Source organism: Erinaceus europaeus, chromosome 5 (genome assembly GCF_950295315.1).
Source record: "Erinaceus europaeus chromosome 5, mEriEur2.1, whole genome shotgun sequence".
NCBI lineage: Eukaryota > Metazoa > Chordata > Mammalia > Eulipotyphla > Erinaceidae > Erinaceus > Erinaceus europaeus.
The window spans coordinates 54473647-54500006 of record NC_080166.1 but is presented as its reverse complement, the minus strand read 5'-3'; the positions used below and the strand labels follow the sequence as shown (position 1 = coordinate 54500006).

General features: G+C 40.7%; 1 pseudogene; it reads left to right on the top strand.

The window, feature by feature from the left end:
• The first annotated feature begins 3575 nt into the window (after positions 1-3575).
• Positions 3576-26360, top strand: part of LOC132538659 (iron-sulfur cluster co-chaperone protein HscB-like) — a 33966-nt pseudogene continuing 11181 nt past the window's right edge.

Here is a 26360-nt window from a genome sequence, read left to right as displayed (position 1 = left end):
TAATGCAGATGAAGAGTTGGGGGGTGGTGGTCTCCGTTTTGTAGATAGCTATAAGGCATATTTTAGTTACATTCCAAAGGGCCTGTGGCTATAGTAGTTTTTGTTTTTTGTTTTTTTGTTTTTCCCCTGAGCCTGAAATCTGATATGCAGGTGGATTCAAGTTATTGTCTGAGGAGATGATGTCATGACTGGAAAAAGGACCAGAAAGTTGGATCAGGGAAGAGAGTAGCTCCCAAATATGGGAAAGGGGTATAAATATTGTTGACTGTAAACCCCATTGATTTGATGTGATCTGGGGCCCATATTTAGCTTAGGAGCCTATGTGACCTCTTCATCCTTCTAGATCTGAGCTCACATTCTGTGGTCATAAGTAGGAACATTCCAAGCTGCCCCAGTATCAGGACCCATCTTCCTCAGGTGGAACATAGAGTATGTTGTTCAGCCTCCCTTCAGAGGATGGAACATTCTCTACCGTTGTTGATCCAAGTTGAGAGCAAGTCCTATGGGGGCCCACAAAGGGATCTATTGTGTTGTTCCTGATAGAGATGACTGGTAACATTGGGGAGAGGGATTTATTGGAGGTCTAGGCCCATCATGTCTGTTTGGGAATCTCAGGACTCCCCAACTAGGGCCCCAGCTGATGAGGTGGCCAGATAGTGACTAAAGAGTCCAATCTCTTGCCCTTATTCAGCTTTTGCAGTCCTTGCTTTGATAAGGTTAGCCTTGGAGTGAGGGAGGGAAGTGTAATAGGAAGCAGGTGAGGAGTGGAGGGTATCTAAGTCTAAGTAGATACTATTTCATTATGAACTTGATACTGACTCACTGCAGACTATCGTGTACTTTTGCTTCGGGGGACGGGGGGTTTCTAAAGTACCTTACTGGCAGCTTTGCCTGACAGATACGATGAGTCTCACTTCCTTATCTTTGTCAAGCACATTATGAGATGAAGCTAGTGAGTGAGAGAGTTCAGCTCAGCCCTCCCCACCTCCCTGTCTCCTCCCAGAAGATACTTGGTCTGGTTGCTCATAGTCACAAACCAAACTCAAACCTTCACAGTTAAAGAGCTGTTGATTGAAGAAAATTGAGAGCACCATGAATCAAACAGCACATAAACTAAAATGATCTGCAAATTTTTGCTGGGCACAATGTTAATTTTCTTGAAATGATTACTGGGACACCAAGTTATTTAATGTAACTGAAATGGTAATAAAGTTGACTTCAAATTCACGATGGTAATTTATGTTCTTTTACAATACAGTAATTACTACCTATTTCCCCACTCTACACATTCATCTTTTCCCTCCCTTTTATTCTTTCACAGAGTTTCTATTACAAAATAAACATAAGTAATATGAATTTGACACTTCCCTTTTGTTGTCTGTATGAAGTGTCATACATTTACAAAAAAAAAAAAAATGCTAGTTAATGGTGAGAAACCTGTCCCAGGTTGAGTTTCCCAGAAATAGACTCTGACACAAGTTAGCATGCGACTTCTTTATTAGGGAGTGCTCTGAGGATCAGCAGCAGAAGAAAAGACAGAGGAAAGTCAAGCTGTGGGGGCTGGGTGCTAGAGCAGCGGGTCCAGCGCACATGGCGCGAAGCACAAGGACCTGTGTAAGGATCCCGATTGGAGCCCAGGCTCTCCACATGCAGGGTTGTCTCTTCACAAGTGTTGAAGCAGATCTGCAGGTGTCTGTCTTTCTCTAACCCCTCTGTCTTCCCCTCCTCTCTCCATTTCTCTCTGTCCTGTCCAAGAACGACGATAAACAAAAAGGGTGACAAAGGGAAAAAATAGCCCCATGAGCAGTGGATTTCATAGTGCAGGCACAGAGCTTCAGCGATAACCCTGGAGGCAAAAAAAAAAAAAAAAAAAAAAAAAATCAAGCTGCCACAGTGACCTTTGGAGAAACATCCACCAACCTTGTTAGGGCCAGACTGTAGGGGCATCAGCTTTGTACCCCTGTATCTGGCCTTCACAGGCTGCTGCCCAGTCCTGAAAGTATGGGTAATTTCAGCGACACTGTTGTTATTTTATTTATTTTTTTGCCAGAACACTGCTTAACTCTGGCTTTTGGTGGTGCTAAGGATTTAGGTACTCATTTTCTTTTTTGTTTCGTTTTGTTTTGTTTTGCTTTCTATTTTTTTAACCAGCACACTGCTCAGCTCTGGCTTATGGTGGTGCAGGGGATTGAACCTGGGACTTTGGAGCCTCAAACATGACAGTCTGTTTGCATAACTATTATGCTATATACTCCCACCCGGTACTCATCTTTAATGAAGTTAAAATTTGTTATTTATTTATTAGTTACTTGATTCATCTAGAACCTTTTATTGAACACTGCTCAATTCTAGCTTCTGGTAGTGCAGAGGACTGAACCTGGGACTTTAGAAGCATAGTTATGAAAGTCTTCTTGCATAGCCATTATGCTATCTCCTCAGTCCTCTTTTTCTGATCTTCTTTTGTCTGTGTATGCTTTGTTTTTGGAGAGAAAGAGAAAGACAGGAAGGAGAACAAGGTGGAAAGAGGGAGAGATGCCACAACACTACTCAGTCACCACTCAGTCAACACTACTCAGTCACCTGTGCAATTCTAGTGTTAGCTGTGATGTCCCTATGATGACTGGAGGGAGTTCAACCCAGAGCGTTGTACTCTTCCGGGTAAGCTATCTCCTGGCCTGAAGCAGTTTTCCTACAAACCCAATTAATGGGCTGGCAAAATAACTCACTGGTTAGTGTACTGTTCTGGCATGTGCATGACCCACATTTGAACCTGACCCCATTTCAATACTGTGGTCTCTCTCTCTCTCTCTCTGCCCTTAGTGATGAAGCCCCAGAAATGACAGGAAGGGAAGGGAAGGGAAGGGAAGGGGAGGGAAGGGAAGGGAAGGGAAGGGAAGGGAAGGGAAGGGAAGGGAAGGGAAGGGAGAAAGGAAGGAAGGAAGGAAGGAAGGAAGGAAGGAAGGAAGGAAGGAAGGAAGGTAGGTCTCCAAAGGGGCTGGGTGGTGGTGCATCTGGTAGAGAGCATGTACTACCATGCTCAAGTCTGGGTTCAACCTCTAAATCCACACCTACAGGGAGGAACCTGCACAAGTCATGAGCAGTGATGCAGGTCTCTCTCCATCTCTATCGTCCTCTGTCCATTTCTATCTCCATAGATACTAATAAAACAAATTAAAAGAAGAAAAAAAAAAGAGGAAATAAAGAAAGGAAGGAAAGAAGGAAGGGGACAGAGATAGATAGCATAATGGTTATGCAAACAGGCTGTCATGCTTGAGGTTCCGAAGTCCCCAGCTTCAATTCCACACACCATCATAAAGCAGAGCTGAACATTGCTCTGATTAAAAAGGAGAGGGGGGGGGAGGGAGGGCAAAGTCACATCACTGCATATTTTAAGTGACAATATATTTTATCATTTAAGTCTGTCAGATGTCATTTTCTCAACCCTATTCTGATATGGGGGAGAAGTAAAAACACATTTCCAAAAAGCAGGGGGCTGCATTCAGGACTCATTGTAGCATAACGCCTCTCCATAAAGTCACAGCACAGGTAAGGCAATGCACTCCTGATAGCGGAAGATGGATTCTGATGAAATTCTGGTATTCTTCACAAGATGAGGGACCCACCAGGGTGTGGCTCTTGTCTAGCTGCTGAAAATACCATGAGCAGCCAGTGTAACTATAAAGCACAGGACGGCAGTGACTGAAGAAGGCCAGTGTGCTTGAGCACAAAGCTGAGCAGCAAGCCTTGAGGGAAAGAGGCCTCTGTGGGATAAGATCATCCTGCAGGAGATGATGGTCAGCATGACACCCAACCAGATGGAAACCAAACCTGAAATCACCAACTAGGTGAGTTCTTCACCTATGAGATTGGAAAACACCATCAGCCCTGTGTAGAGCACTCATTGCTCTGCTTCATCCAAGAAACTCAAGCAGTCTCAGATCCCAAACACATTTTTTAGGAGAATAGAAAAAATGCTACGAATGTTTATCTGGAACCAGAAAAGACCTAGAATTGCCAAAACAATCTTGAGAAAAAAAGAACAGAACTGGAGGCATCACACTCCCAGATCTCAAACTGTATTATAGGGCCATTGTCATCAAAACTGCTTGGTACTGGAACATGAATAGACACACTGACCAGTGGAATAGAATTGAGAGCCCAGAAATGAGGCCCCACACCTATGGACATCTAATCTTTGACAAAGGGGCCCAGACTATTATATGGGGGAAGCAGAGTCTCTTCAACAAATGGTGTTGGAAACAATGACTTGAAACATGCAGAAGAATGAAACTGAATCACTCTGTTTCACCAAATACAAAAGTAAATTCCAAGTGGATCAAGGACTTGGATGTTAGACCACAAACTATCAAATACTTAGAGGAAAATATTGGCAGAACTCTTTTATGCATAAATTTTAAAGACATTTTCAATGAAACGAATCCAATTACAAAGAAGACTAAGGCAAGTATAAACCTATGGGACTACATCAAATTAAAAAGCTTCTTCACAGCAAAAGAAACTACTACCCAAACCAAGACACCCCTCACAGAATGGGAGAAGATCTTTACATGCCATACATCAGATAAGAGTTTAATAACCAACATATATAAAGAGCTTGCCAGACTCAACAACAAGACAACAAATAACCCCATCCAAAAATGGGGGGAGGACTTGGACAGAATATTCACCACAGAAAAGATCCAAAAGGCTGAGAAACACATGAAAAAATGCTCCAAGTCTCTGATTGTCAGAGAAATGCAAATCAAGACAACAATGAGATATCTCTTCACTCCTGTGAGAATGTCATACATCAGAAAAGGTAACAGCAGCAAATGCTGGAGAGGGTGTGGGGTCAAAGGAACCTTCCTGCACTGCCGGTAGGAATGTCAATTGGTCCAACCTCTGTGGAGAACAGTCTGGAGAACTCTCAGAAGGCTAGAAATGGACCTACCCTACGACCCTGCAATTCCTCTCCTGGGGATATATCCTAAGGAACTCAACACATCCATCCAAAAAGATCTGTGTACACATATGTTCTCGGCAGCACAATTTGTAATAGCCAAAACCTGGAAGCAACCCAGGTGTCCAACAACAGATGAGTGGCTGAGCAAGTTGTGGTATGTATACACAATGGAATACTACTCAGCTGTAAAAAATGGTGACTTCATCATTTTCAGCCAATCTTGGATGGACCTTGAAAAAATCCTGTTGAGTGAAATAAGTCAGAAACAGAAGGATGAATATGGGATGATCTCACTCTCAGGCAGAAGTTGAAAAACAATATCAGAAAAGAAAACACAAGTAGAATCTGAAATGGAATTGGCATATTGCCCCCAAGTAAAAGACTCTGGGGTGGATGGGTGGGGAGAATATAGGTCCATGAAGGACGATAAATGACATAGTGGGGGTTGTATTGTTAAATGGGAAACTGGGGAATGTTATGCATGTACAAACTATTGTATTTACTGTTGAATGTAAAACATTAATTCCCCAATAAAGAAATAAATTACAAAAAAATAGGGAAGCAATAAGGGGAGGGGATGGGACACAGAGTTCTGGTGGTAGGAATTGTGTGAAGCTGTACCCCTCTTATCCTATGGTTTAGTCAATGTTTCCTTTTTACAAATAAAAAATTAAATTAAAAAAAAAGAAAATTTGAGTGTATACCTCCAGAGATGGGCAGCTAATACTAATCAAGGAAAGGATTCTCAAGGCTGAAGTCACTACTCAGTTCCACTCTAATATCAGAAAAGAGTGTGGAACCAGAGTTACTATATCTCCAAATTAAAGAAAAAAACAATAATCTGGAGGCCAAGTAGTAACTCACCTGGTAGGGTGTAAACATTATCAAGCATGAGGACCTAGGTTCAAGCCCCCAACCCCAACTGCATGGAGAAATCTTCATGAGTGGTAAAGTGGGCTTCAGGCATCTCTCCTTTTCTCTGTGTCTCACAAATGTGTCCGGAAACCTCACCTCCCAGATCCCTGCCCCACTAGGGAAAGATAGGGACAGGCTGAGGGTATGGATCAATCTGTGAACGTCCATGTTTAGCAGAGAAGCAGCTACAGAAGCCAGACCTCCCACCTTCTGCACCCCATAAAAATCTTGGTCCATAGTCTCAAAGGGATAAAGAATAGGGAAGCTTCCAGTAGATGAGATAGGATATGGAACTCTGGTGGTGAGAACTGTATGGATTGTACTCCTGTTATCTTACAATCTTGTTAATCATTATCAAATCACTGATAATAATAATAACAATCTTAAAATATGTGAGCTCCACATATTATGAGTCTAGGCATGTTTGTGTACCCCCTGCCAGCTTTTTTCAAATGATGGACATGTCCAGCACCATGCAGATGATCTTACGTTAGTTGATAGCACCAACAAACTCCATAGTCAGAAGCCACTACAGTATATGCCTCTGGCATTCCACCAGACTTAGTCAGGGAATTTCATCCAGACCTGCTCATATCCTGTAAGGTTTCCAAAGTGATTGACCTGAGGTTTGCTGTCGTTCATATCTACAACAAAAACCCATGTGTGAGATTCCATCTTGTTTGTGGTCTGAAAGAACTTGATGATGGTATTGTGGTCTGGTTGACTCTTCAGCTCTTGGGCTGCCTTTGGAGTACCAGTGGATTACACCATGGGAAGGCAGGTGACTGACTATTGGACCTTCTGAAGGTGGAAGCTGCCTTTCAACATGGCCTCTGAGCCTTCAGTGTCTTTGCTTTGAATTGGTGAGAGACAGTTCTCCTCTCTATAATACCTCTTTGTACATAGGTTATATCTCATTTTAACTTAGGTTTCTGATGACTGATACTCCTTTCTATGTTTATTAAAAGTGCCTAGGTGAGGGGGCCAAGTGGTGGTGCACTTGGTTAAGCGCACATATTATAATGTGCAAGGACCCAGGTTCGAGCCCCTGGTCCCCACCTGCAGGGGGAATGCTTTGCAAGTGGTGAAGCAGTGTTACAGATATCTCTCTCCCTCTCTATCACACTTTCCCTCTTGATTTCTATCTCTATCCAATAAATAAATAAAGATGATAGAAAAAAATTTTAATGAGATTTTCTATACTAGAGTTATAGCCAAAGTCCAGGTTCGAGGCCCCGGCTCCCCACCTGCAGGGAAGTCACTTCACAGGTGGTGAAGCAGGTCTACAGGTGTCTATCTTTCTCTCCCCCCTCTGTCTTCCCCTCATCTCCCCATTTCTCTCTGAACTATTCAACAATGACTACATCAATAACAGCAACAATAATAACTACAACAATAAAACAACAAGGGCAACAAAAGGGAATAAATAAATATTTTCTTTAAAAATCCAAAGTCTAAAAACTCAACATTTTTTGATGTACCAAGTGAATCAGCTTATTTTTTAAAAATATTTATTTATTCTCTTTTGTTGCTCTTGCTTTTTTTGTAATTAATTAATTAATTTTCCCCTCTGTTGCTCTTGTTGTTTCATTGCTGTTGTTTATGTCACTGTTGTTGGATAGGACAGAGAGAAATGGAGAGAGGAGGAGAAGACAGAGAGGAGGATAGAAAGATAGACACCTGCAGACCTACTTCAATGCTTGTGAAGCAACTCCCCTGCATGTTGGGAGTCTGGGGCTCAAACCGGGATCCTTACGCCGGTCCTTGCACTTTGCGCCACCTGCGTTAAAACCAACTGAACTACCGTCCAAGTCCCATCAGCTTCTTATTGTCCAGGAAATGTGTGAAAAAGTGAAACCAGTATCCCAAGAGATTTAATTTACAATGAGAGATATTACTGCCAAATTCTTCTTCTTCTTCTTCTTCTTCTTCTTCTTCTTCTTCTTCTTCTTCTTCTTGCCTCCAGGGTTATTGCAGTGGCTCAGTGCCTGCACTATGTATCCACTGCTCCTGGAGGCTGTTTTTTTTCCCTTCTGTTGCCCTTGTTGTTTATCATTGTTGTTGTGATTATTATTGTTGTCATTGTTGTTGTTGGATAGAACAAAGAGAAATTAAGAGAGGAGGGGAAGACAGAGAGGGGGAGAGAAAGACCTGCTTCACTGCCTGTGAAGTGACCCCCCTGTCGGTGAAGAACCTGGAGCTAAAACCAGGATCTGTGAGCTGGTCCTTGTGCTTTGAGCCATGTGTGCTTAATCCGCTGCACTACCACCCAACCCCTCTGCCCTTCTTTTTAACCAAGATTTCTACTCAAGCCCTTATTCTGTATCTTTCCTTCTTCTCTTAAATATTGTGCCAAAGCAAAGGACTATGGGCAAGTAGGGACAGAGAGGGGACTGGGAGGGGGTTTGGAGAGGTGTGGGGGTGTTGGGGGGGCTTTGGGGTCCTTCTGTATGATGGAAGAAATGACAAGTGGAAATGAGTGTTTTGTAGACACCTATCAAGATGAGATGAGAAATTGTGCCCATATGTCAACAACTGTACTGTAAACCATTAACCTCTTAGTAAAATGACAAAATATATATATATAAACAGGCTCACTTCAGACATATTGCCAGACAGTGGCACACTCTGTAGAGTGCATATGTTACTATGTGCAAAGACCTGGGTTCAGAAAGGCCCTGGTCCCCATCTGCAGAGGAGAAGCTTCACAAATGATAAAGTTGTGCTGCATGTGTCTCACCTTCTCTCTACCCCTCTTTCTCACTCTCTCTCTCTCTTCCTCTCTCTTCTCTCCCCATCCCTTTTCTCTCCTTCTGTGTCAGTCTTTCTTTTTTGGGGGGTAAGATGGGGGGGAATCCACCAGAAGTTCGGTGGAGTCATCCAAGCCACAGTGATAACCCTGTTGATAAAAAAAAATAAAAATAAAGGAAGGGGTAGATAGCATAATGGTTATACAAGACTCCCATGCCCAAGGCTCCAAAGTCCTGTGCCACCATAAGCCAGACCTGAACAGTCAATCCCCTGTGCCACCATAAGCCAGACCTGAACAGTGCTCTGGTTAAAAAAAGAAGAAAGAGAAGGAGAAAAAGGAGAAGAAAAGAAGGCAAGTGGGCTAGACAGTGGCACACCTGGTTAAGCGCACATAGTACTATGCTCAAGCACCTGGGTTCAAGCCTCCACTCCCCCACCTGCAGAAGTCTGAAGGTGTCTCTCTGTTTCTCTCCTCTCTATCTCCCCCACCCCTCTCAGTTCCCTCTATCCTATCAAATAAAGTGGAAAAATATGGAAGCAAAGTAGAAAAGAAAGGAAGTAAAGAAGGAAGAGAGGGAGGGAAGGAGAAAGATTGCCTTATTTCTTAATCAAGAACCTCTATGAACAAAATGGAGAGCATCCTAGATATACTAAATAAAAAAAAAATAATAAAAGCTCTATCCTTTACAAAACTTGGAGTCAGGCTTTTTTCTTATCCCCTGAGATTAAGCCTACACTCCATTCCTTTCTTTCCAGAACACACTACTCAACTCCAGTTTATTGTGGTGCAGAGTGGTTGAACCTCAGAGCCTCAGACTTATTGAAGTGTCCTTTTGCATAATCATTGCACTATCTCCCTCACCCACTACACTCCATTTTTAGTGAGTGTCTTTTCTAAATAAGTCTATATTTCCATCCCCTCCAAAAGCAAAACGCACATATATGTATATAATTAGAAATTGACTGACTGATCATGGAATTAGAACAAGTTTCTTTAGATGGTTTTAATATTTCCTGTCAGGTATAAAATGAAAAACACATGTATCTGTGGAAGACAGACACCCATGTGTGTGAGACTGATAATTCCACCTTTCTGCACTATGAGATAATCCCTGTGGTTAATTCATGTGCTCTTTTTGCCATCCAGATATGGAGGCATTATACCAACATCAACCCCTAGGAAGCCACAATAAGACACCTTCCAAGAGGCCCATGTACTGTTATTCCCTGGGACCTATCACTAGGTCAGTTTTGATAGAAAGGAATTTTTAAAAACAGATGAAATCAATATTGCTAATTAACTGACCTTAAATTAGATTGTTCTAGATTATCTAGATGGATCCAATGTAATCAAAAGTTCTTTAATATGGAAGAGGAAAGTTTTTTAAAAAAATAAGAAAAAAAATGTCTGTTTCAAAATGATGTCATATGCCAAAGGTTGGCTATGAAGGTGAAGTAAGGATACAACAAGCCAGGAAACATAGGCAGCCTCCAGAAACTGCCCAGGGAATTGCTTCTCTCCTAAAGTCTGCAGAAGGAATGTAGCCAGAATCAATACCCAGACTTTTATCACAGTGGAACCCATTTTGAACTTCCCATCTCCAGAACAGCAAGATAATGCATGTGTATTTTTCTTTTTATATTTTTTCCCTTTTGTTGCCCATGTTGTTTATTGTCATCGTTGTTGCTGTTATTGCTATCATTGTTGTTGGATAGGACAGAGAGAAATGGAGAGAGGAGGGGAAGACAGAGAGGGGGAGAGAAAGCAAGACACCTGCAGACCTGCTTCACCGCCTGTGAAGCGACTCCCCTGCTGGTGGGGAGCCGGGAGCTCAAACCAAGATCCTGATGCTGTCCTTGAGCTTTCCGCTATTTGCGCTTAACCGGCCCGGCTACCACATGTGTATTGTTCTAAGAAGGCTTATAGCAATTTGTCATAGCAGCAAGAGAAAAATTACACAGAGGCTGGGGAGATAGCATAATGGTCTTTCAGGCAATTATCATACCTGAGGCTCTAAGGCCCCATGTTCAATTCCCAGCACCACCATAAGCCGGAGCTGAGCAGTGCTCTGGTTTCAAAAATAAATATAAAGGGGAAAAAAATATAGTTTCTATGAATTTCCTTTTGAAAAGACAACACAAATCATTTTGTACCTGTAATTTTTTTTTGGCCCAGAAAAAACAAACAAACAAACAGGAATTAACTCAACAGATAGGGTGTATGCTTTACCAAGGATGAAGCCCTTGATTCAGTCCCTGTCACCACCATGGGAGTGCCACAAATAACATGAAGGGAACTCTAAGGAATGGGGTTTTTATCTATCTATCTATCTATCTATCTATCTATCTATCTATCTATCTATCTGTCTATCATCTATCTCCTTTTCTCCCACCTAAACTCTCTATGTCTCCTTTTATCCCTCCTATACCTTATCTCTCTCTCTCTCTTCTTTTCTACTCCTATACCTTCTCTCTCTCTCTCTCCTTTTCCCTCCTATACCTTCTCTCTCTCTCCATTTCTCCCTCCTATAACTTCTCTCTCTCTCTCTCTCTGTCTGTCTCAAAAGATATAGAATAAAATTGGGATCAAAGGGACTCAGTGATATCACACACAAGCAAATCCCTGGGTTCATTTCCTTGCACCACATTAAACAAATAAGAATACTACTAAGGCACACTTAAACAACAATAGTATTAGTGCCTATACAAGGCATGGATATGTACTAAGGCTACTTTTCCTTTCTTCACTCACCCCACAAATCTGTACTCAGTGCCTTCAAATCTTCTTAACATGATTTTAGTCACTGTAGAAAAAGTGTTGCTCTCATGAGACTTGCATTACTAAGTGTAGTGAACAATCTGTTGACTGTTTTTTATGACTGTAGGTAATTTTTTTTTATTTATAGAAGTTTTAAATACACAGTAAAGGAGAAGTGTATAATAAACCATGGCATGTCCATAGTCCAATTACTATAACTACCAATAGTTTGCTGATTTGATGAGCTTATAGGGAACTAGAAGACACTGTTTTTATTATTTATTTGTTTATTTATTATCAGACTTATTCAGCTCTAGATTATAATATTGGGAGAATCAAACTTTGGAACTTCAGGCATGAAAGTTTTCTTTGCATTACCATTATGCTGTCTTCCTGGCCCTACTTCATATATATATATATATGTATATGTGTATGTGTATGTGTATGTATATGTATACATAGGGAGAGAGAGATTTATAATCTGACTGATCCCTTTGGGCATTTGAATTTCTGGTCTCTAGCTGATATTTCCTGGTTGTAACATTTAATATGTTTCTCTAAATTTAACACAAGCCTACCTGATTAGATTTTGGATATTTCCCAAATTCTTCAGTTAATATTTGAAGACTATTATTTTTGTTGCATCATTTGCATAAGTGGTTGGATTCATCCACTTCATTTCGAATCTACCTAATTTCACTTCTCATTAACTTTGACTTGGTGTAAGCACCTTTCTATATCCCCAGGAATATGTGATTATAACTTCATTGATCTTATTCTGTAAGTTTTGTTTTGCTTCCTCCCCCCCTTGTTTTTATTTGTTGTAGTTATTATTGTTATTGTTATTGATGTCTTCATTCTTGGATAGGACAGAAAGAAATGGAGAGAAGAGGGGAAGACAGAGAGGGAGAAAGAAAGCTAGACACCTGCAGACCTGCTTCACCACCTGTGAAGCGACACCCCTGCAGATGGGGGGCCAGGGGCTCCAACAGGGATCCTTACGCCCCTGTCCTTGGGCTTCATGCCATATGAGCTTAACCCACTACACTACTGCCCAGCCCCCTCTGTAAGTTTTTTTGTTTGCTTGTTTATATTCTCATTTTTTAAACACAATGCTACCATTTTAGTCTTTTTCTCCTAAGAGAAAGACAACTTTCAACTCCATACTCAAGTTGTGTAAACTCAATAGTTCACGATATCTGCTTAGTTAAATGTACTACTTTTACATAAAACTAGAAGGAGCTACTTCTGAAAACAAAGGTTTTCTGGCACAATGAGAAAACAGATTATGAACTAAGAAAACTGTGTTGTGCTTTTGATGCTGTCATTTTTCCTTTGAAAATATTCAAATAATTGTTAGAGTCCCCGGCTCCCCACCTGCAGGGGAGTTGCTTCACAGGTGGTGAAGCAGGTCTGCAGGTGTCTATCTTTCTCTCCCCTCCTCTCTCCATTTCTCTCTGTCCTATCCAACAAAGATGACATCAACAACAACTACAACAACAATAAAAAAAAACAAGGGCAACAAAAAGGAAATAAATAAATAAATAAATATTTTTAAAAAATATTTCTGTTAGGGAAAAACATAACATAACATAACATAACATAACATAACATAACATAACATAACATAACATAACATAACATAACCGGTGATGCAAAAGACATATCTGAGGCCCCAACATCAGACTCAGTCCCCCCACACAACAGTAAATCAGAGCTGAGTAGTGCTCTGGTTGAAAATAATAATAATAACAATAACAACAACAATAGAAAGAAGAAGGACAGGAGCAGACAGCATAGTGGTTATGCAAAGAGACTCTCATACCTGAGGCTCCAATGTCCCAGGTTCAATGCCCTGCACCACCATAAGCCAGAGTTGAGCAGTGCTCTAGTACAAAAAAAAAAAAAAAAAAAAAAATTAAAATAATGATAATAAATATAAAGAGAAAAGAACATACACGTACCGCACGCTAACCAATTGCGCCACTGAAGCTCCAGTTTATTCTAGGGACAATAAAATAGCTCATTTGCACAGTACGCTGATTTGCCATGTGTACAGCCCAGGTTCAAGCCCAGCTCACATCACATTGAAGGAAGCTTCAGTGCTGTTATGGTCTCTCACTCTTTCTCTCTCTCTCTCTCTCTCTCCATATTTCTGTCATATATATATTTCTTACTTACTTTTTTCTTTTTTGTAAAGATTTTTATGGTTTATTGATGAGAAAGATAGGAGGAGAGAGAAAGAACCAGACATAGCTCTGGTACATGTGCTGCCGGGGATTGAACTCAAGATCTCACGCTTGAGAGTCCCAGGCTTTACATATATATTTCTAGCAGCAGTGGCACAGAGGCTTACAGACTTACAGGCTTACAGGCTTGCTTGTATAATGACCTAAGCTCGAGCCCCAGGACCAGATACATCAGAGTGGATAAGTTCTCTGGCCTCTTTCTTTCTCCATCTCTCCTATCTGTCATCAAATAAAGATTTTTAAATCTTTTTTAAAACTGTTCTATGGTATTTTTTTCTCTGTGAAAGATACAAATGCAACTCATACAGCACCAAGTCAAAAAGATAGATTTAAAACACAACAGGGAATCCAAGAACAATTTAGAAAGACAATCAAACAAAGCAATGAAATTAAAGGAACATTGTTCTCAGATCTCATGAGGGATGATAACATTGGCTGCTTTAATTGTCACAAGAGGCACACAAAGCTCTCCAGTTACCAAAGTCAGTCTTCAGAACAAAATCTCATTTCCATTTTTCTACTGGGAAAAGCCTTAGAAAACACTCTGCATATTCTTGCATTGTTTAAGACTAGATTAAAATGGAGGTCTGCAAGCCCCCAAAGATCTTACTTTAAGTCTCCAGTTAATTTTCCCTTGAGGTCAAGCCAGTCCTTATAATCATTAGTGCCCTGACTGAAAGCAGAAATTTTTTGTTTCAACAAGTTGGCCACAAAAGGATAGCTTCTGGGAAGCAGTGCCTTTAATTTTTTTAGATTATCAGTAGTGACTTAATAATGATTTATAAGATTATAGGGTTATAACTTTATACCACACTCATCACCAAATTTCTGTGAATCCCCATAACCATCATAGTTTTCATAAAGTCTTAGAGTCAATTTGTCACTTTTTAAAAAAATGCCATGTGTTTCAATCCTCTATATTCTATTTGTTTGTCTGTTTAATCCCCTATTTTCTCCATATGAGCAAAACTGTATGGTTGTTTTCTCTACTTCCTTAGTTGATTTATTAAGCATAATCACTTGCAGTTCCATCATTTTGTCTCAAAAGACAATATTTAATGACCAAGCCTGTGGTGCTTTAAGCATGAACATGTTTTTACATAAATATTATGCTATCTTTCCACCCCCAATATGCCACTTCTTATATTTTTTATATTTATTTATTTTCCCTTTTGTCACCCTTTTTTATTGTTGTAGTTATTATTGTTGTTGTTATTGGTGTCATCGTTGTTAGATAGGACAGAGAGAAATGGAGAGAGGAGGGGAAGACAGAGAGGGGGAGAGAAATATAGACACCTGCAGACCTGCTTCACTGCCTGTGAAGCGACACCTTACAGGTGGGGAGCCAGGGCTTGAACCGGGATCCTTCTGCTAGTCCTTGCACTTCACTCCACGTGTGCTAACCTGCTGCGCTACCGTCCGACTCCCTTACCACTTCTTTATTGTTCCTAGTTCTAGAAGTGTTCTCAAATTATTAATAGAACAAACTTTTATGCCAAAATTCCAGGTTTCATTCCCTACACCACCATAAACCAAAGATGAGCAGTGCTGGTAACAAACAAACAAATAAACCAACAAAGTAAATGCCAAAACATCTCTTAATGATTTTAGACCTTTTAAAAAGGAAATGACTTTTAAGATATATATTAATATATATACATATATATATTATTTATTTATTATTATTATTTATTTTTACCAGAGCACTGCTCAGCTCTGGCTTATGGTGGTGCAGGGGATTGAACCTGGGACTTTGGAGCCTCAGGCATGAAAATCTGTTTGCATAACCATTATGCTATTTATCCCAGCCCAAAAGGAAATTACTTTTAGAAAACAGAAAAGTGAGACTGGAGATTCGACTTCCGGAGGCGGAGCTACGAGCAGCAGATCTCTTTCTCTCCTCTCCTCTCCTCTCCCGGATCAACTAGGAATACCAAAGGAAACCACCCGGACCGAAACAAGACAGGACTAGAATGACCACAGAAACCCAGTAAATCACCCGTGAGTACAAACACGCGTGGCTGGTGACAGAGAGGAGAGAGGGGCCTAAGGAGAGATTAAGTGACTGCTAACAGTTCGACAGTTTGTCAGTGGAGACACCACCTCCAGTCTGCTCCACCAACAAGGGGACAGCTGAAGGGAGGAAAGGACTCCCCAGAGACTCACCAAGTGCAACTCTGAGTCTCCATTGCTACTACCCTCAGAATCTGGAGCAGCAACAGGGAGGGACACCAGGGGACAGAGATCTAACTGGGAAACTCAGGAGAAGACCTATACCTCGGTGGCATAGCTGAGGGGCTGTGAAAGTCTCTTTGCATAACCACTGGATTATCTCTGCCACACCCTGCTTTATCTCTTGGTCAGGAGTCAGTGATTAAGCTAAGAAGCCTATTGATAATTTAAAAGCCCTCAGGCTCCCATAGCCTACAGGGGGAAAAAAAAAAAAGGGCTTTTACACCACTGAACTCCAACTCAGGGATTGAAAAAACTGTTAACTTATATAAAATGGTTAAAACAACAAGAAAAAATATTGGAGACTCGAACCAGGACAAGAGTCCAGCTAAAAGTCCTCCAGAGGGTGAAGCACAAAACAACGAATTCAACATCCAAACATTAGCTAAGGAAATAATAACAGGAGTGAGTAAAGAATTTGAAAAAATTGTAATCAGAACTGCAGGAACAACAAATGAGAATATGGAAGAAAATTCTAATTATCTCATGGTTATTAGAGAGCTGAAAGCTGAAATCGCTGAGCTAAGAAGGCAACTAGCTGAACAAGCTAAAACAGTATCAGAACAGGGAAACAAAATAGATGAACTCCAGAAAGCAGTAGAGGGCAGAGAGAATAGAATCAATGAGGCTGAAGACAGAATTAGCAAGATTGAGGATGAATTAGAGACAACTAAAAAAGAAGTAAGAGATCTCTAAAAGAGATTTAGAGATGCTGAAAACAACAACAGAGTCCTATGGGATGACTTCAAAAGAAACAATATACACATTATTGGCTTACCAGAGGAAGAAAGAGAAGGGGAGGAAGAAAGCGTTCTCCAGGCCATAATAGCTGAAAATTTCTCTAGTCTAGACAACACCAAAGACATAAAGATTCAAGAAGCCCAGAGGGTCCCAAACAGAATTAACCCAGACCTAAAGACACCAAGACATGTCATACTTAGATTGGAAAGGAATAAGGATAAAGAAAGGATCCTCAAGGCTGCAAGAGAAAAACAAAGAGTCACCTACAAAGGAAAACCCATAAGATTAGCAGCAGACTTCTCCATACAAACACACAGGCCAGAAGAGAATGGCAAGATATCTATCGAGTACTCAATAAGAAAGGCTTTCAGCCAAGAATACTATATCCTGCTAGATTGTCATTCAGACTAGATGGAAGCATCAAAACCTTCTCAGACAAGCAACAGTTGAAGGAAGCAACCATCACCAAGCCTGCCCTGAAAGAAGTTCTGAAAGGTCTCCTATAAACAACCAGACCACCACAAATAGGACATATATCAAAACACTCTAAAACTCTACAAGAATGGCGTTAAAATATCTTCAATCTTTGATATCAATAAATGTCAATGGCCTGAATTCACCTATTAAAAGACACAGAGTAGGAAGATGGATCAGAAAACACAACCCAACAATACGTTGTCTACAGGAAACTCACCTAACGCAACAAGACAAACACAGACTTAAAGTGAAAGGATGGAAAACTATCATTCAAGACAATGGCCCACAAAAAAGGGCAGGAACAGCTATTCTCATATCTGACATGATAGACTTTAAAATAGATAAGATTAAAAAAGATAGGAATGGACACTACTTAATGCTCAGAGGATCAGTCAATCAAGATGACTTAACAATTATTAATATCTATGCACCCAATGAGAAGCCATCTAAATACATCAAACTTCTACTGAAAGAGCTACAGCAATATATTAACAGTAACACAATCATAGTAGGGGACTTCAACACCCCACTATCTCAACTTGACAGATCATCCAGGAAGAAAATCAGTAAAGACATAAGGGAGCTAAATGAAGAGATAGATAAACTAGAACTATTGGACATTTTCAGAGTCATTCATCCCAAGAAACTGGAATACACATTTTACTCAAATCCACATGGATCATTCTCAAGGATAGACCATATGTTAGGCCACAAAGACAGCATCAGCCTATTCAAGAGCACTGAAGTCATCCCAAGCATCTTCTCAGACCACAGTGGAATTAAACTAACACTTAACAATCAACAAAAGATTAGTAACAGTGCCAAAATGTAGAAGCTCAACAGTACACTTCTTAACAACTTCTGGGTCAAAGAGGAAATCAAGGAAGAAATCAAAATGTTTCGAGAGTTCAATGAAAATGAAGACACAAGCTATCAAAATATTTGGGACACAGTTAAAGCAGTCCTAAGAGGGAAGTTCATAGCTATACAAGCACACATTAGGAAACAAGAAAAGGCACAAATAAACAGCCTGATTGCACATCTCAAAGACCTAGAAGAAGAACAACAAAGGAATCCTAAAGCAACCAGAAGGACAGAAATTACTAAAGTTAGGGCAGAAATAAATAACATTGAGAATAGGAAAACCATACAAAAGATCAATGAAAGTAAATGTTGGTTCTTCGAAAGAGTAAACAAAATCGACAAACCTTTAGCCAGACTCACAAAACAAAAAAGGGAGAAGACCCAAATAAATTGGATAGTAAATGAAAGAGGAGAAATCACAACAGACACTGCAGAAATTCAACATATCATGCGAGGCTTCTATGAACAACTATATGCCACCAAGCTAGAGAACCTGGAAGAAATGAATGATTTCCTAGATACCTACCAACTTCCAAAACTAAGTAAAGAGGAAGTGGATAACATGAACAGGCCCATCACAGCTAATGAAATTGAAACAGTTATCAAAAATCTTCCCAAAAATAAAAGTCCTGGACCAGATGGTTTTACAAATGAATTCTACAAAACTTTCAAAGAAGAACTAATACCTCTACTTTTAAAAGTCTTCCAGAAGATTGAAGACACTGGAATACTCCCTGCCAGCTTCTATGAAGCCAACATCCATCACTCTGATACCAAAAGCAGACAGGGACACAACCAAAAAAGAAAACTACAGACCAATATCTCTGATGAACATAGATGTGACAATATTGAACAAAATTCTAGCCAACCGGATACAGCAGTATATCAAAAAGATTGTTCATCATGACCAAGTGGGGTTTATCCCAGGCATGCAAGGTTGGTTTAATATACATAAATCACTCAATGTGATCCACCACATCAACAAAAGCAAGACCAAAAACCACATGGTCATATCAATAGATGCAGAGAAAGCCTTTGACAAAATCCAACATCCCTTTATGATCAAAACACTATAAAAAATGGGAATAGATGGAAAATTCCTGAAGATAGTGGAGGCTATATATAGCAAACCTACAGCCAACATCATACTCAATGGTGAAAAACTGGAAGCATTTCCCCTCAGATCAGGTACTAGACAGGGATGCCCACTATCACCATTACTATTCAACATAGTGTTGGAAGTTCTTGCCATAGCAATCAGGCAGGAGCAAGGAATGAAAGGCATACAGATTGGAAGAGAAGAAGTCAAACTCTCCTTATTTGCAGATGACATGATAGTATACATGGAAAAACCTAAGGAATCCAGCAAGAAGCTTTTGGAAATCATCAGGCAATACAGTAATGTGTCAGGCTATAAAATTAACATCCAAAAGTCAGTGGCATTCCTCTATGCAAACACTAAGTTAGAAGAAATCGAAATCCAGAAATCAGTTCCTTTTTCTATAGCAACAAAAACAATAAAATATCTAGGAATAAACCTAACCAAAGAAGTGAAAGACTTGTATACTGAAAATTATGAGTCACTACTCAAAGAAATTGAAAAAGACACAAAGAAGTGGAAAGATATTCCATGTTCATGGGTTGGAAGAATTAACATCATGAAAATGAATATATTACCCAGAGCCATCTACAAATTTAATGCTATCCCCATCAAGATCCCAAGCACATTTTTTAGGAGAATAGAAAAAATGCTACAAATGTTTATCTGGAACCAGAAAAGACCTAGAATTGCCAAAACAATCTTGAGAAAAAAAGAACAGAACCGGAGGCATCACACTGCCAGATCTCAAACTGTATTATAGGGCCATTGTCATCAAAACTGCTTGGTACTGGAACATGAACAGACACACTGACAAGTGGAATAGAATTGAGAGCCCAGAAATGAGGCCCCACACCTATGGACATCTAATCTTTGACAAAGGGGCCCAGACTATTATATGGGGGAAGCAGAGTCTCTTCAACAAATGGTGTTGGAAACAATGACTTGAAACATGCAGAAGAATGAAACTGAATCACTGTATTTCACCAAATACAAAAGTAAATTCCAAGTGGATCAAGGACTTGGATGTTAGACCAGAAACTATCAGATACTTAGAGGAAAATATTGGAAGAACTTTTTCCGCATAAATTTTAAAGACATTTTCAATGAAACGAATCCAATTACAAGGAAGACTAAGGCAAGTATAAACCTGTGGGACTACATCAAATTAAAAAGCTTCTTCACAGCAAAAGAAACCACTACCCAAATCAAGAGACCCCTCACAGAATGGGAGAAGATCTTTACATGCCATACATCAGATAAGAGTTTAATAACCAACATATATAAAGAGCTTGCCAAACTCAACAACAAGACAACAAATAACCCCATCCAAAAATGGGGGGAGGACTTGGACAGAATATTCACCACAGAAGAGATCCAAAAGGCCGAGAAACACATGAAAAAATGCTCCAAGTCTCTGATTGTCAGAGAAATGCAAATCAAGACAACAATGAGATATCACTTCACTCCTGTGAGAATGTCACACATCAGAAAAGGTAACAGCAGCAAATTCTGGAAAGGGTGTGGGGTCAAAGGAACCCTCCTGCACTGCTGGTGGGAATGTCAATTGATCCAACCTCTGTGGAGAACAGTCTGGAGAACTCTCAGAAGGCTAGAAATGGACCTACCCTATGATCCTGCAATTCCCCTCCTGGGGATATATCCTAAGGAACCCAACACATCCATCCAAAAAGATCTGTGTACACATATGTTCTTGGCAGCACAATTTGTAATAGCCAAAACCTGGAAGCAACCCAGGTGTCCAACAACAGATGAGTGGCTGAGCAAGTTGTGGTATATATACACAATGGAATACTACTCAGCTGTAAAAAATGGTGACTTCACCGTTTTCAGCCGATCTTGGATGGACCTTGAAAAAATCCTGTTGAGTGAAATAAGTCAGAAACAGAAGGATGAATACGGGATGATCTCACTCTCAGGCAGAAGTTGAAAAACAAGATTAGAAAAGAAAACACAAGTCGAACCTGAAATGGAATTGGAGTATTACACCAAAGTAAAAGACTCTGGGGTGGGTGGTTGGGTGGGGAGAATACAGGTCCATGAAAAATGATTAATGAAATAGTGGGGGTTGTATTGTTAAATGGGAATCTGGGGAATGTTATGCATGTAAAAAAAAAAAAAAAAAGAAGTAGAAACGCAAAGCAGAAATTGACTGAGTTTGGAGTATGGCACCAAAGTAAGAAAGCAGAAGTACACTAGAGTTTGCAGTGAGTATCTCCCTAATACTTCCTCTCCACTTTTCCAAGCTTTGGGTCCATGATTGCTCAACAATTTGTTTGGCTTTGTATGTTAACTCTCTTTTCAGTCACCAGGTTCCAGGTGTCATCAGGATGCCGGCCAGACTTCCCTGGATTGAAGACCCCACCAATATGTCCTGGAGCTCAGCTTCCCCAGAGACCCACCCTACTAGGGAAAGAGAGAGGCAGACTTGGAGTATGGACTGACCAGTCAACGCCCATGTTCAGCGGGGAAGCAATTACAGAAGCCAGACCTTCTACCTTCTGCAACCCACAATGACCCTGGGTCCATGCTCCCAGAGGGATAGAGAATGGGAAAGCTATCGGGGGAGGGGGTGGGATATGGAGATTGGGCGGTGGGAATTGTGTGGAGTTGTACCCCTCCTACCCTATGGTTTTGTTAATTAATCCTTTCTTAAATAAAAAAAAAAAAAAAGAAAAGTGAGACTGGCTCACTTCATGGTGGCCTTTTTGGTCACTACCTGCCCACCTCATCATATGGGGCCCTAGTTAGGGAAACCTGATTCCCCCCATAGAAATGATGGGCATAATGCAGCTATCAAAAACAATGAACCCACCTTCTCTGACCCATCTTGGACAGAGCTAGAAGGAATTATGTTAAGTGAACTAAGTCAGAAAGATAAAGATGAGTATGGGATGATCCCACTCATCAACAGAAGCTGACTAAGAAGATCTGAAAGGGAAACTAAAAGCAGGACCTGATCAAATTGTAAGTAGGGCACCAAAGTAAAAACCCAGTGGTGAGGGGTAGACATGTAGCTTCCTGGGCCAGTGGGGGGTGGGAGTGGGCGGGAGGGATGGGTCACAGTCCTTTGGTGGTGGGAATGGTGTTTATGTACACTCCTAGCAAAATGTAGACATATAAATCAGTAGTTAATTAATATGAGAGGGGGAAATCAATTGTATGTCTCAAAGTTTCTCAAAAGACAAACTAAATCTTTTTAATATATAGGCTATGTATTTGATATGCGGACTCTCTCAAAAGCCTAGACCAAGTAGATTGGAAGCATCCAATAGCACAGCTATATACAAGATACTGGATACTGTACAGCAAACCATAAAAAAGGGACTTTTTAAAGTTAACCCAATTAACAAATAATGTGATGATAATATTAACTATCGATTGTCTTTTTGAACCCTAAGACAGCAGGAACCTCACATCTTCACTGTAGAGCCCCTACTTCCTCCAGTCCTGGAACCCTTGGATAGGGCCCACTTTCCTGTATGCATCTCCCAATCCAAACCAAATAATATTGCATCCTCCGATCACAACCTAACCAAAGCAACGATTGCCACCTCAACATGCTTCACCTCAGGCTTTATCCAGAGACTTCACGTGTGGAATGACAACCCTTCAACTTCATTACTCGGGTGAGACCTTTCCTTTTATAGTACACTCTAATTTCATCTCAGGTAGTTCACTTTCTAACAAAGTCCCATAACCTAGATATACACCAGTTTCTGTGAGAGAGAGCTTATGTGCACACATATCCATAAACTACTGCAAAATATATACCTGAAAGCAGAAGTACACTAGACTTTGCAGTGAGTACCTCCCTAACACTTCCTCTCCACTATTCCAAGCTTGGGATCCATGATTGCTCAACAAATTGTTTGGCTTCATATGTTAACTCTCTTTTCAGTCACCAGGTTCCAGGTGTCATCAGGATGCCGGCCAGACTTCCCTGGATTGAAGACCCCACCAATATGTCCTGGAGCTCAGCTTCCCCAGAGACCCACCCTACTAGGGAAAGAGAGAGGCAGACTGGGAGTATGGACCCACCAGTCAACGCCCATGTTCAGCGGGGAAGCAATTACAGAAGCCAGACCTTCTACCTTCTGCAACCCTCAACGACCCTGGGTCCATGCTCCCAGAGGGCTAGAGAATGGGAAAGCTATCATGGGAGGGGGTGGGTTATGGGGATTGGGTGTTGGGAATTGTGTGGAGTTGTACCCCTCCTACCTTATGTTTTTGTTCATTAATCCTTTCTTAAATAAAAAATTAAATAAATAAATAAATAAATAAAAGAAATGATGGGCATAGAACTCTAATAGACCCCTCTCTTCACCATCTCTGGTCACCTCCATCAGGAACTTCATCATAAGCCCTTTTGAGGGTCTCTTAAGGACCTTGACTTCACTATAAAGCAGCAATGGTAGGGACTACCCCACCTTCTGAAGGGAGAATGGGTCACCCTGTTCTGCCACTCCAGGGAGACTGGTCCTGAAATGAGTGCAGTCTAGGCCTAGAATGTTCCCAGATGTGGCCATGGGCTGAGAGCTGACTGACAAGGACTCAGAGGTTATACAGGCTCCTACTTTAAATATGAATATATACTGGCCCTGAGTCAGGTAAATGGGGGCTAAGAGTTAACTCTGTTTATATATATTCTTCAAGTTTGAGAGCTAATCTCTGCCCTGATCTAGCTTAACCCCTATTCTCAACTCTGACTACATCTTACCAGACATTTTTTTTTCATTTCTTTTTTTAAATTTTTTTTGGTATTATTTTTATCTTATTTATTGGATAGAGAGAGAGAAACTGAGAGAGAAGGGGAGATAGAGAGGAAGAGAGACAGAAAGACACCTCTAGCACTTCTTTACCACTTGCAAAGCTTTCCCCTTGCAGGTGAGGACTGGGGGCTCAAACCTGGGACCTTGCACATTATAAAATGTGTGCTCAACCAGGTGTGCCACAACCTGGCCCCAACAATATTTTTAGTCCACCTCATTGTTTTTTTTTCTTTTCATTTTATCAGAGCACTGCTCAGCTCAGGATTACGGTGGTTCAGGGGATTGAACCTGAGACTTCCGAGACTCAGGCACGAGAGTCTGTTTGCATAGCCATTATGCTAGCTACCTTCCCCTCCCCCAGTCCACCTCAATTTTAAATGTCAAGTTCAAGCAAAATTTACTAAAGTCATGGGCCCATTGGAACACACCTAAAAAATACTTCCTAGTTTCTTACCACCTTAAAATCCTTATTCTTACCTGCACTATTCCTATTTTCTGGTCCCTGTTTAGTAATCATTTTGTCCTGCTTCATATCTTAACTGCTTTTCAGACACTAAGTTGCAGATGCTGCTGTGATTCTAGCATGAACTCCCTGGGCGGATGACTTCACCAATGTAACCCAGAACCTCATCTCTCCATAGTCCTACCTGACAAGGGAAAATAGAAATAGGCTAGGGGGTATGGATTGACCTGCCAAAGCCCATGTTCAGCAGAGAAGCAATTACAGAAACCAGAAAACTCCCACCTTCTGCATCCCAAAAAGAATTTTGGTCCATGCCCCCAGATGTGGAAAAATGTTAGGGGAAGATGACTAGAGGGCTTCTGAAACTCAATTCCATCAAGACTCAGAGACAGAAGAGGAAGAAAGGAAAAACACTGGGAAGTAGTAATAGATGCAGGTGTGACTTAGAAGGGAAGAGAGGGCAGGACCATTGAAAAAAACTGGGCAAAAGATAGATAGAAATATAGATAGATAGATAGATAGATAGATAGATAGATAGATAGATGGATGGATGGATGGATGGATGGATGGATGGATGGATAGATAGATAGATACAGACAGATTATTGTAGGAATAATAGTCAATCCATATCTGTGACCTTGGGAGAACTACTGCAGTTTCCAGTGCAGGAAATGAGGACACAGAACTCTGATAATGAGAGCAGTGTACAGTTGTATCCCTGTTGTCTTTAATTTTGTAAACCAATATTATCAGGCATTAAGCCAGCTCCCCCTGCATTGGTGATACTGTGGCCTATTTACATAATCATTGTTTTGCCTGAAAGATCCCCACCCATTCCATTCCTTTGATCTATCTTCTTTCTACCTTGAGACCCTCCCTGCCTGTAGGGTCACATTAATCCCACCAGTAAAAACCTTCGCCACAGTTACTAAGGAAGTTTCTACCTTCCCAGCCCGCTTTTGCCTTTCTCCACCCCCCTTTCCTAGCCATTTCTGTTTCCCACTTGCCACTTCCAGTTCTATCCTATAAAAGCGTTGTCTATCTGATCAATAAAGACATTGCATTACCACTCCACCACAAGTTCAAAACTGTCTCTCCTACGTCGCTGAGTGAGTAACAGCCCAGGCTGGCTCCAGTCGAGTTCTCCCCAACCCAGAGAGTATGCACCCGGGGAAGAGGTACCCCCACACTAGCCCGGCACAATATTAAATCACTAATAAAAAAATAAACAGTGGGGGTAGATAGCATAATGGTTGTGCAAAGAGACTCTCATGCCTAAGTCTCCAGAGTCCCAGATTCAATCCCCCCACCACAACCATAAGCCAGAGATGAACAGTGCTCTGGTAAAAATAAATAAATAAATAATATTTGGTAAATCTTGATCTTGTGTCCCCTCACAGTGTCCATGATGTTGATATAGGTCAGTAACTTTTTGTCTTTCTCACTCAAAGATTGCTGCGTTGGGGTGTGTCTATCTTTACAGCTGTTCTCAGTTTCCAGTCAGGTTTCATTATGCCTCAAACTGATCTTCTATCACTCCAGGACTTACTACAATGGACAAAAAAAAAAAAAATCTAAAAAACACCCATCATTCTGGACTGATTATGCAATCATTAAGGAAGCTCTTGGCTGCCCTCTTCTGGGACCAGGTCCTCAAGCCATCCATTGCTGCTGACCAGCAATTTCCTTAAGTCCCAACTTCCCTGTGAGCTGAGCCAAGAAGGGGTAATGCCACTCAGGTTCAGGTCTGAGCCCACCACACTGTATCAAGAACTGAAAAATTACATATATATATATATTTATTTATTTATTTATAGTTATTTTTAGACTTTTTTTGCCATATCCTACAGCAGGCATAGGAGGGCCAAGTACAATTTTTTTTAATTTTCATATTTAGATAGAAATAGAGGCAGAATGAAAGAGACAACTATTTTTTAAAATTTATTTATAAAAAGGAAACACTGACAAAACCGTAGGATAAGAGGGGTCCAACTCCACACAATTCTCACCACCAGAACTCCGTATCCCATCCCCTCCCTTGATAGCTTTCCTATT